The following is a 13,021-nucleotide window of genomic DNA, read 5'->3' as shown; positions in this document are numbered from 1 at the left end:
CGGGTGCCAGCGTAGCAACCCGGGCGCCCGACGCCGCTACTGCCGCAGCAGTTCACAAGCCGGGGGGAAGTGCTCCGGGCACCGGTAAACAAAAACCGTGGCCCCCACGCGCTGCCTCCTGGGTGGTAAAGAGTCAACACAGGAAATTGTCCTTCTTCGACCCGTCCGGATCAGAGGCTTGCAGCCTGGCTAACATCTTCCCGTGCTCAAACGCCTACACACCGCTCCAGGATTTATCAGCGACGACGACGGCCAACTCCAGCTGGATCCCACCATCGCACCCCGGCGCGCCGTCTCGGCCAGGGAAACGCTCCGGTCCCGACTCCTCTTCGGGCTCCTCGACTACCTCCCTCACCTCTACGCCGAAACCAGGACACGGCGGCCACGAAGGAAAACGGCGCCGACGTCTCTCACCCAGTTCACCGAGGCAAAATATCTCCATCTCCGCCATTCATCTAGCAACGCCAGGTGAAGTGACTACTACTGCCCCCGTTCGGGGTTTCCCTCCCCCTTCCTCATTAGAATCAGCTGTGTCCCTCCATACACGATCAGCTGCATCAATCTCTCACAACCTGGCCCTCCCGCTCACACGTTCACCTGAATACATTCTATTAGGCGACTCCATCATCCGTGAAGTCGCTATTCCCAACTGTATTACATATTCATATTCAGGTGCTAAAATTGCCGATCTACTCCCCCACATTCCAGACATTCTTAAACGCCACCCCTCTGCCCACACAGTGATCCTCAATGTAGGTTTCAACGACACAAAGCATAAACAATCAATCAAAATGCGGTCAGACTATGAAGTGCTGGCAACTACAATTGACAGTCTAAATCGGTCTGTTATTTTTCTGGGTCTAATCCCCTCCCGCCACCGTGGCCCTGAAATTTTCAGCCGAATTTACTCCGCTGACAATTGGCTATGTAATTTCTGCCAAGCCTGTGGGTATGGATTCATCAGCAACTTTGACCATTTCTGGAAAGTCCCATCACTTTACCATGACTTAGTACACCTCAATCAAAATGGCAAAAAACTTTTAGCAAACAACATCACCCGCCACCTGTCTTCTGAATGACGCCAGTCAAATCCCATTTCCCCCATAACCACTCGCCCAGCATTTACTCAGATTCCCGTTATAATTTCCCTCAGACCCCCAGCCACAACTGTACAAAAGCCTAACATTATAAGAACAAATCTCAACAACCTTGTCCCACTCCCTCCCTCCCACCAGCCACTTTCACTTCCAGACCACTCAGGACCAAGGACTATAAAAATGGCATTACTCAACGCCCGCTCCATCACCCAGTCTTCATTTATCCTCAATAACTTTTTCACAACCAACAACCTGGACATTTTCTGCCTCACAGAAACATGGCAAATGACAGAAGAATACACATCCCTAATAGAACTGTGTCCGCCAAATTGCTCCTTCACCTCCATGCCCAGGCCAGTTGGATCAAATATCGGAGGAGGCCTGGCACTAGTCTATAGACAATGTTTTCTAGGATGGTATGCGCTGGCCCATACAGCTCATTTGAACTTTTAATTACCAAAATTGGTCGCACAAATCCTTTTTATTGTATTTTAATATACCGTCCCCCTGGTTATAGCAGCACTTTTTTATCTGATTTTAGTGACCTTTTAACCTCCATTATTAAGTTTGAAAGATTTATTCTACTTGGTGATTTTAATTTTCATATTAATAAGAGCACAGATAGCGCTGCAGTGAATTTTCTCAAGGTTACAGAAGCTTTTAATCTGGTACAACATGTTTCGGGGGCCACGCACAATAGGGGAAACACTCTGGACCTTGTTTTTAGTTTCGGCCTTGCAGTGAGCAGCATTGTCGCAGAGGATATGGTCACGACAGATCATAAATCACTAGTTTTCAATGTAACTTTTAATCCTGACTGTGTTGCTGGTACGCGCATTAAGCACTCACGCATGATAAATAGCCTGTCAGCTCAAAATTTCTCTGCTGCTTTTAACATTATGTTTCCACCATCTATTGACCCTGATATTGATATTTTAGTCTTTTAACCTGCACTGTTCTGATATTTTAGATGTAGTTGCTCCTTTTAAGTCATGCACTGTCCGCACTTTAAACAAAGCCCCATGGCTAAACGAGGACACTCGTTCCCTTCGCCGAGAGTGCAGAAAGACTGAGCGGCGGTGGAAGTCTTCTAGACTTGAGGCCCACAGGCTACAACTTAAAAATCTTTTAAATAATTTTAACGCCATGGTCAAGGCGGCGAGGGCCGCCTATTTTACTAAATTAATCTCCTCCAGCAAACGCAACCCAAAAGTACTCTTCGACAACATAAACAACATTGTCTGTCCACCAACACCTGTCACCCCTGTTTTTTCCATCACCGACTGTAATGCATTTCTCACATTCTTTGTAAACAAAGTTGAGACGATTAGAGCAGGCATCATCCACTCTACTCCCACTCCCCACCTGCCCCCCACCAACCAGTGTATTTTAGATTCCTTTGCACCCGTTTCCCTCCGCCTTTTAACTGAACTTGTGAACAGCATGAAAACTTCAACCAGTCCGCTAGACATCATCCCAACCACTATTTTAAAAGATGTTTTTAGCTCCATCGGCCCATCTCTGCTCCATATTTTTAACCTCTCCCTTTCCTCTGGCACTGTCCCCTCTTATTTTAAAACAGCCACTGTACATCCACTTTTTAAAAAGCCTGGATTGGATCCCGAAGCCCACAGCAACTACCGGCCAATCTCTAGACTCCCTTTTATTTCCAAGATTTTAGAGAAAATTGTTGCCACCCAACTTTTAACAGTTTTAAATGACCACAATATTTTAGATAAGTTTCAATCAGGTTTTAGACAAATGCACTCCACAGAAACAGCCCTTTTAAGAGTTTCTAATGATTTAATGATGTTGGTAAATGTTCGATCCTGGTACTACTGGACATGACGGCGGCCTTCGACACAATTGATCACCAGATTTTAATTAATAGGCTCAGAGAACAGGTGGGGATCACAGGGAGGGCCCTAAACTGGTTCTCCTCCTACCTTACAGGGAGGAGTTTCTCTGTAGCCTTGGGCACCCATGTGTCAGCATCAACCCCCCTCTCATATGGCGTCCCTCAGGGATCGGTCCTTGGGCCTACACTTTTCGCACTTTACATGCTTCCACTAGGGCACCTTATCAGTTCTTTTAAAGGTATCTCTTATCACTTTTATGCAGATGATATCCAGCTCTATTATTCTTTTAATCCCAAGAGCCCTGCTGATTTTAATTTCAAGGTTTTACACGATTGTATGTCAGCTATAAAGGCCTGGATGTCGGAAAACTTTTTAATGTTAAATGAATCGAAAACAGAGGTGCTCATCGTGGCACCAGAACACATTGTGCCAAATGTGATGGACTCTATTGGGCCCCTCAGACAAAATGTCCGTCCCAACCTCCGAAACCTGGGTGTCAATTTTAATCAGACCATGCAACTTGACACCCACATCAGTTCTGTAACACGCACCTGCTTTTTCCACCTCAGAAATATTGCAAAACTCAGATCCATAGTCACTTACCCGGAACTCGAAATGATTATTCATGCATTCATCTCATCACGCCTGGACTATTGTAATTCACTTTTCACCTGTCTCAGCAAAACCTCCATGGAACGCCTGCAAATGATTCAAAATGCCGCTGCCAGATTGCTCACTAGGTCAAATAGAAGATGCCACATTACTCCAGTCCTGTCTGCACTGCACTGGCTCCCCGTTAACCTCAGGGTAAATTTTAAGGTCTTGGTTTTAACCTACAGAGCTCGGAACGGTCAGGCTCCGAAATATTTAACTGATCTAGTCCCGCTCTATGAGCCCACAAGGGCCCTAAGGTCAGCTGACCAGGGGCTCATAAAGACTCCAAAAACTCTTTTAAAAACCAAAGGCGACAGAGCTTTCCAAGCGGTTGCAGCGAGACTCTGGAACACCCTTCCTCAAGTCTTAAGAGAGGTACCATCTGTGGACATTTTTAAAAACAAACTGAAAACTCTACTTTTCGCACAAGCATTTGCTGTCTCGTTATAACCTCTTTGTCTATGTTGTTGATGCACATGAATTGTACAGCTTTTAATGTTTTCTTGCTTGTTTTTGTTTTTATTCAACGCATGTTAAGCACTTTGTGAGTTCTCTCTGTGAGAGGTGCTATATAAATAAAATGTACTTACTTACTTACTAATGGCAAGATATGTGGGAGCAAATATGAGGCCGAGCACCTGCATCATAGCAGGAATGAGCTGGAACCCAGCTTCACCACCTCCCCCTGCAGTTAAAAACCCACAAACAAACACTTTCACAACAGCTTCTCCACTCTGCTTACATTCAATGCATATTTGTTACAAATCAAACGATGTCACTAGAAAACATTATCATATCAACCAGAAATAATGGACTGTGAACCAAAAAGAGGATTGGACAAAGTTTAGATGAGACCCCAATTCATGTTACGACCCAGCCGAGGGGTCACCAGGTGTAACAAAAATGGACCCCCTCCTTCTCAGTCCCCAAACAACCAGGCCACACAGGTTTTAAAATCCCAAGAGTCAAGATTTTCTTTTATTAAAAAAAACATTACCTCAGGGTGGGACCATGACATCCTAACTAAAAAACAAAACTCCTACTCTTACCCAATCTGGGAACCCATCGTCAAATTAAAAGGAAAAACAGCGCCCCCAGCGTTTACATTTGACTCTGGGGGGGGGGGGGGGGGGGGGGGGGTTTGATTAACTAGACCTATGCGGCTGGAAACCGGGGTTTGGACCATGTTTTCATTCCCTCTAAATATTTCTCCACGGAACACCAGGGGCGGACGCACGGTAGGCCAAGTAAGGCACGTGCCTTACCTCGAATACACTGTGCCTTCCCTCCGCCAGACAGCTTTTTGTGTATTTACTATGAATATCGCCCCCTATACTTAAGGTTGACAAACAACGTAATACGCATCCATTCTCTCTCTACGTCCTACGTGTCTGGAGGATGTTGAGTCTTTTGAGCCAATGTGTATTCTCAGAATCCCTTTTCACACTTGAGTGTGACATGTGTCTGCCTGTGTCCCTTATTCACATAACCGGTTTTCTACGTCATGAAATAAGCACACAATATAAACGCCACACACACAATGTCCCGGCCTCATTCTCTTGAGTCATTTTTGATTCTTGAGACAGCAGAGACTGCCAGAGAGAGAGCAATGGCACCGGCGAGGAAAAAAAAGTTTGTCTCATCGACGCGAGGACGCCTAAACGCTACACGGCCGCCACCGCCTAAACCGCATTCAGGACGAGCTGCTTGAGGCTGCAGCTTCAGCAGTTAAAGCAGGGGTGTCAAACTCATTTTGGGGTTGGGGCCAGATTGGTCAAATGGTGACTTGAGGTGGGCCGGAACCAGTTGCGGACGCACATGCGCGCTCACACGCACTCAGACACATGCTACTAACTATGCATATCACTTTTTTTTAATGTATTAAGAAGAATAGCTACTTAAATTATTGACATTAAAAACAAACAATGCAATTTGTAATAATAATAATAATAATAATAATAATGATAATAATAATAAACCATTTTAAGTAGAATAATTCAATTTGAAGTTAAACAATACCTGGTAATGTGTGTGGGTGGTTAAATAATTAGATTTATAGAACAACAGTGGTGTAAAGTAACTAATTACATTTACTCAAGTACTGTACCTAAGATTTGACGTATTTTTACTTTACTAGAGTATTTCTAATTTCCAGTACTTTTACTTCTACTCCACTACATCTCAGTCACTGCTGTGACATAACAGTATATCACTTTAAAAATTTTTTATGAAGATTAGCTACTTTAATTATTGACATTAAAAACAAACAATGCAATTTGTGATAATAATAATAATAATAATAATAATAATAATAATAATAATAATAATTGTAATAATAATAATAATAATGATAATAATAATAATAAACCATTTTAAGTAGAATAATTCAATTTGAAGTTAAACAATACCTGGTAGTGTGGGTGGTTAAATAATTAGATTTATAGAACAACAGTGGTGTAAAGTAACTAATTACATTTACTCAAGTACTGTACCTAAGTAAAGATTTGACGTATTTTTACTTTACTAGAGTATTTCCAATTTCCAGTACTTTTACTTCTACTCCACTACATCTCACTTATCATAACTATAATCCATATTTAGATCAGTTATTTAAAACTAAAGTTTATTTATTGTGTAGAATTATTTATTTACTATTGTGTAGTAATATAATACAATATGTCTCAAAACATTAGCATGCCATACAGTTGAATTATTGCAAATTAAACTAGAAAAAGTGCTCCTCGGAGCACAGGTCTCCGCCAGGTCAAGTAGGTTATTTTGGCCTCCTGGTGGCGCTATAATAGGCCAATGTGAAAAGTGTGCCATTTATTGCATGATTTGAGGCATTTTGTTCTGAAAATGTGTTTTACTAAATTTAACCTGCTGGTGGCGCTATAACAGAAACACACACACACACACACACACACACACACACACACACACACAGAGAAAGACTGGTGACGCGAGGTTACACACACACACACACACACACACACACACACACACACACACACACACACACACACACAATCAAAGTCAAGCGTTCACAGCTGGTGTTAATTATTTTGCCCTACAAACTATCGTTGACTAACCTACGAATGTTACACCCTCTGACAAGTGGATTCTAGTTCAAGATGAGAACAGTTACAAAGGAAGCCTATTCCTTTCTCACTACCTTCAGTTGAGACGCTGCTGTGTGAGGGGGGAGAGGTGAGGGAGGGGGGAGAGGTGGGTGAGGGAGGGAGGGAGGGAGGGAGGGGGGGGGGGGGGGGTGAGGGGAGAAATGCAGCCACTCTACTCCTCAGACGAGAGACGCAACGGATATATACTTCTCCATACAACGGTGTTTTACCGGATTTGTGATGCTGTTGAAAAAGCGCTCTCCAGTAGCCTACAGGTAGAGTTGAATGGTGATGGTCCTCTGTATGTTAATGACCTTGGCCGTGGCTTCACGGCTTGGCCATTGTTCTCATAGAACAAGTTTGTCCAGTATTCAGACCCACTGACCAGGCAGCCTAAGAAGCTGCTGGGCGCTGCCGTTTTTTTCTGCCTTTTCTTTTCTCTCTTTTTTTTTTTTCCATTAGAGGTATTATTACCACATTGGGTGCCAGAGGTTTTTTACAGGAGGCTATAGCTGGTGCCAGCATTTTTAAGCTTTCTGACTAATCTTTCAAGGACCACAGAATAGGCTGTGCTATCACTATGTAAACACCAAATATCTCAAAAGAAAGATCAGAATCTCTACTTTAACCAGGAAAAAAAAGTGAGTTGATAGCATGTTCAGTTTTTGAGATATTGGCTGTTGAATACAGCTTGATTTCACCAAAAACAGCACTATTTATTTAGAATAAGAGTTATGGCCATTTTAGTACAATTTTTTTTCTTCAAATATTATTTGAAAAATGATTTGACATTTATTTTTGCCTTCAGTGACAGTATTCATCTCTATAGTAGTTGCTTTAGAGAAAAGAAAAAAAAAACGCTTTTCGTTTTCACTCAGCATAGGTAATAACAGTAGAATAATGATAGAAAACAAAGGCTTGTCACTCCAATCTCTTTGAAATGCATCTTAGTTCAGCTTATTTCAAAGTTATCAAATAATAACTCAAAGTTAGTTCACAGTGTGTCTCTCTCTCTCTCTCAATACATTAGTTCAGTGTGTGTGTGTGTGTCTCTCTCTCAATACATTACTACAATGTAGTTGGAGGTTCAATGTTGTACTTCACAGTATATTCTATACAAGAGGAAAACTTTGGTTTCCTACAGACACAGGCAGCATAGGTAATAACAGTAGAATAATGATAGAAAACATAAAGGCTGACAGACACAGGCAGCATAGGTAATAACAGTAGAATAATGATAGAAAACATAAAGGCTCGTTGTAACTCCAATCTCTTTGAAGTGCATCTTTGTTCAGCTTATATCAAAGTTAGTTCACTGTGTGTGTGTGTGTGTGTGTGTGCGTTTCTCTCTCTCAATACATTACTACAATGTAGTTGGAGGTTCAAAGTTGTACTTCACAGTATATTCTATACAAGAGGAAAACGTTGGTTTCCTACAGACACAGGCAGCATAGGTGATAACAGTAGAATGATAGAAAACATTTCAAAGGTTCAAGGTTGTACTTTATTGTTACATCTTGTGTACAGGTTGGATTCCAACCACACACACAACAGCAGCATATGTAACAACAATAGGCTTGTTTTCACTCCAAGTGCAAAAGTCCAAAATAGAAAAATAGAGGTTCACGGTTGTAATTCACAGTATAAAATAAATACAAACAATAACAGGGTCTGTAACCACATGAACGCTAGCATCCCTATTCTGGGGGCGAACAGGTACAATACAACAATTAGACATAGTTCTCTTTGAGTGGTACACTGTTGTACAGTGACCTACACACAGGGGACCGGACAGGATTTGCAGATGTGCCTAGTCTACTTTCTCAGTGTAGTGAGCTTCATATGATTAGTAAAACAGAAATGGCATTAGGCCCAAAACAATAAGATTCATATGAAAAGTAAACAAGTAGGCATTAGGCTAAAAAAAATAAAACAGGGTCTGTAACCACATGAACGCTAGCATCCCTATTCTGGGGGCGAACAGGTACAATACAACAATTACAAAACAATAAGGAGGGGGGGACCAAACAGGAGTTTCACTGTGTGTGTGTGTGTGTGTGTGTGTGTGTGTGTGTGTGTGTGTGTGCGCGTTTCTCTCTCTGTCTTTCAAATTATTACTTTTTAGTGTAGTCCTTCCTCGAGTGGTACAGTGTTGTGCATTTGAGTATACACAAGGGGACCAAACAGGACTTGCACATGTACCTTGTGTCTACTCTCTTGCCGTCTCTTCTTCTGCAAACCCGGCATTCCCTACCTGGGCTCTTTTTTGAGGTTTGGGGGACTGGGATCATTTCATGTTCAGCCACATTTTTATTCAGCCTGCTGATAGGGTCCTTGTGTGGTGCCCTTGGCTGCGGGTTGTGTACAGGTCGGTCAGCAGGTGGGGCAATGCCTGGTGCCCTGCGACTTGCCCTCCCCCGCGGGTTGTGTACAGGTGGTTCAACAGGTGGATTAGCAGGTGGGGCAATGCGTTCCTCTCCACCCCCCTCCTCCCCAACCCCCACTTCCTCAACCCCCACTTCCTCAACCCCCCCGGGTTTTCCGAAGGTGGCCCACGATTTCACCACGCTGAGGATGAAGGTCTTCAGGATTGGACACTTGGGCAGAGGATTGTTGGCCTTGTACAGGATAAAGGCGTTGAACAGGCTAATTTGGAACAGATAGGCGACAAACTTTTTTGGCCACTTGGTGGTCTTCCTCACAAACAGGTAGTATGCTAGGTTTTGGTCCATTTTGTCAACACCATTCATGTGCTTGTTGTAGTCAATAATGCATGATGGCTTCTGTACTGGAACCTGCCGGGCGGGGCGTTGATCTGTGGCCTTCTGCCACACAGGAACGGTTGTCATCTCATCAGGGTGGTGTGTGGTGATCATCTTGACGATTCTCTTGTCTCTCCATGCCACCACCATCACATCGCCTGTGTGACGCACTACTGTTGACCCAATTCCCAGCTTGGAATTGGTCAGGTCGCTGATGACTGGTGGCTCCCCTCTGTGCTTTCGCAGGGTCCCGCACACATGGGTCTGGAGACTAAGGAGGTGGTAAGACAGCTTCACTGAGTTGTAGTAGTTGTCCATCCACAATCTAAAACCGTAACCTTTTAGGTCACCTAGCAGAAAGGTCACGGTTTCCTGCAGGGGGACCCTCTCGCCACAGAACGGCTTCATGGCATACACGTACCCTGTGGCCGAATCACACAAAATGTATGATTTAATGCCATATTTTATGGGCTTTGCTGGGTTGTATGTCTTCCAAGAGAGACGCCCACGCCAACACAACATTCCCTCATCTAGGCTAATGTTCTTGCCTGGCTGGAACATTTCCTTGAAATTGGAGAGTATGGTGTCCAGGACTGTGCGGACTTTGCACAGCGGGTCATCATTGTTGTGAAGGGTCTCATTGTCCACGAAATGGAGACTACTCAGGATCAGTTGGAACCGGTTCCTGGCCATGCATTTGTGGAAGTAGGGTGTTGTTAGTGCCTCATCCGTTGACCAATAGTCTTCCAGCTTTGGCTTCTGGATAATTCCGGTGAGGAAGAACAGCCCCAGAAAGTTTTTCAGTTCCCCAACTGTCAGCTTCTTCCATGCTTTATCTCTGGCATACTTCAGCTCGCTCTGTACGCGGCGTTGTGCATACAGGTTGGTTTGCTGAACAATGTGCTCAAGCAGCTCATCAGTGATGAGCAGCTCCAGGAAGTCAACTGGTTGGTCAGTCAGCAGGTCAGCAGCCCTGCCCCGAGGACCCGGATTCCCAGCAGTGAATGGGATGTCCTTCGGCTGCCACTCTGGCCAGTCTGCTGACTCAGACCACACATACTCTGGAGCTTTACGAGGCCTCCCACCACCTGGAAATTAGAAATACATAAGTTACCATAAAATCAGGAGTCATCGCCATGCTGGCTTGTGGTGGATATTTTTGAGTGTGTACAAATTTTTGAGTGTGTACAAATGGAACCAAATGGACCCTACGGGTCCATTTGGTTCCATTTGTACACACTCAAGTTATGGGGGTCCTTGAAAATAAAATGTTCAATACATAGTGTCATAGCAAATCAGTGTCATACATATTCTGAAGAAAACCTGGAGACTGACATTCAGTAATTGTGTGTTCAAAATAAGAACATTATAATGGTGTGTAAAAACAAAAAAACAAACACTTGTGTACGGACATATTGATGACCCCTGCATAAAATACATATTTTGTCATTTGTGTGGTAAAAGAGAGCTCAGTGTGACAACAGACAAAGTTCTTACCTCGTTTACGGCTGACAGGTGGTACTGCAGGTGTGTCCTCCTCCTCCTCCTCCTCCTCCTCCTCCTCCTCCTCCCCCTCCTCCTCCTCCTCCCCCTCCTCCCCCTGCTCCTCCTCCTCCTCCTCCTCCTCCTGCTGCTCCCCCCTCGACTGCGTGTCTGTGATCACAGTAAAATATGAAATAGTTTGGTAAATATAATTTACACAAAATGGAATAAATGATTTTCACCCCTGTGGACGATGGAGGATTGTACAATCCTTCTGCCAGGAGCACAAGTAATCAGAACATAGCTATACTGTCATGTTACAAGGACAAGCTGTACTATAAACAATAGCCATCAGGACTAGGAGACATCTTGGCTCTACGTCATGTAAACTAAAATGTATCATAGAACACAAAGATGAATAGAATAAGATAAAGAACATAATGTACTGACAACAAGGTTACATATAAGCAATCATGATAACATAATATGATTTCGTCCACACCTTAGAATGAATCATTTTTATTCCTGTTGTAATGTCTTTACTTACCACGCTGATGATACACAGACCCAGCTACAGCATCTTCCAGCTCCTCCTCCGTGTCGGAGCCTAAGATAAAATATACTTGGTCAATATAAGTACATCAAATCGATTTAGGCTCTGTACAGAGAGGCAGTGTAGTGTCTCAGTAAACTATAGGATCATAGAATACAGACACATTGTAGTGTCTCAGTAAACTATAGGATCATAGAATACATAGAGACAGTGTAGTGTCTCAGTAAACTATAGGATCATAGAATACAGAGACAGTGTAGTGTCTCAGTAAACTATAGGATCATAGAATACAGAGACAGTGTAGTGTCTCAGTAAACTATAGGATCATAGAATACAGAGAGACAGTGTAGTGTCTCAGTAAACTATAGGATCATAGAATACAGACACATTGTAGTGTCTCAGTAAACTATAGGATCATAGAATACATAGAGACAGTGTAGTGTCTCAGTAAACTATAGGATCATAGAATACAGAGACAGTGTAGTGTCTCAGTAAACTATAGGATCATAGAATACAGAGAGACAGTGTAGTGTCTCAGTAAACAATAGGATCATAGAATACAGAGAGACAGTGTAGTGTCTCAGTAAACTATAGGATCATAGAATACAGAGAGACAGTGTAGTGTCTCAGTAAACTATAGGATCATAGAATACAGAGACAGTGTAGTGTCTCAGTAAACTATAGGATCATAGAATACAGAGACAGTGTAGTGTCTCAGTAAACTATAGGATCATAGAATACAGAGAGACAGTGTAGTGTCTCAGTAAACTATAGGATCATAGAATACAGACACATTGTAGTGTCTCAGTAAACTATAGGATCATAGAATACAGAGAGACAGTGTAGTGTCTCAGTAAACTATAGGATCATAGAATACAGAGAGACAGTGTAGTGTCTCAGTAAACTATAGGACCATAGAATACAGAGACAGTGTAGTGTCTCAGTAAACTATAGGATCATAGAATACAGAGACAGTGTAGTGTCTCAGTAAGTTATAGGATCATAGAATACAGAGACAGTATAGTGTCTCAGTAAACTATAGGATCATAGAATACAGAGAGACAGTGTAGTGTCTCAGTAAGTTATAGGATCATAGAATACAGTACATCAAATATATTTAGGCATAAACACTCTTATCCAGAGGGATGAGAGATGCATATGTTCTTAGGTCAGGCAACCCATAGTAAGATTACATCAAAGGAAGAAGAGCATCATAGCTGTATTGTTTTTTTGTTTAGATAGTCTGACCTTCTAGCTCTTTGAAGCTGGTTAGAAGGGGGGGGCTCGCTCACCCCCCCAAAAAAAGCAGAATAGAATTGTTTACATGAACTCGTGACAGGAGAACAGGTGCAAAAGGTGTTGTTGTTTTTTGTTTACATGACATGACATTATCTCTTTGAAGCTGTCTTAGAGGGGGGGTCACCCCCCAAAAAAAGCAGAATATAGGACATTTTGTTGATATGAACTCATGACAGGAGAACAGGATCAAAAA

Source organism: Gymnoscopelus braueri (genome assembly GCF_963280865.1).
Source record: "Gymnoscopelus braueri genome assembly, chromosome: 9".
Lineage (NCBI taxonomy): Eukaryota > Metazoa > Chordata > Actinopteri > Myctophiformes > Myctophidae > Gymnoscopelus > Gymnoscopelus braueri.
Note: the sequence above shows the minus strand (reverse complement) of the source record.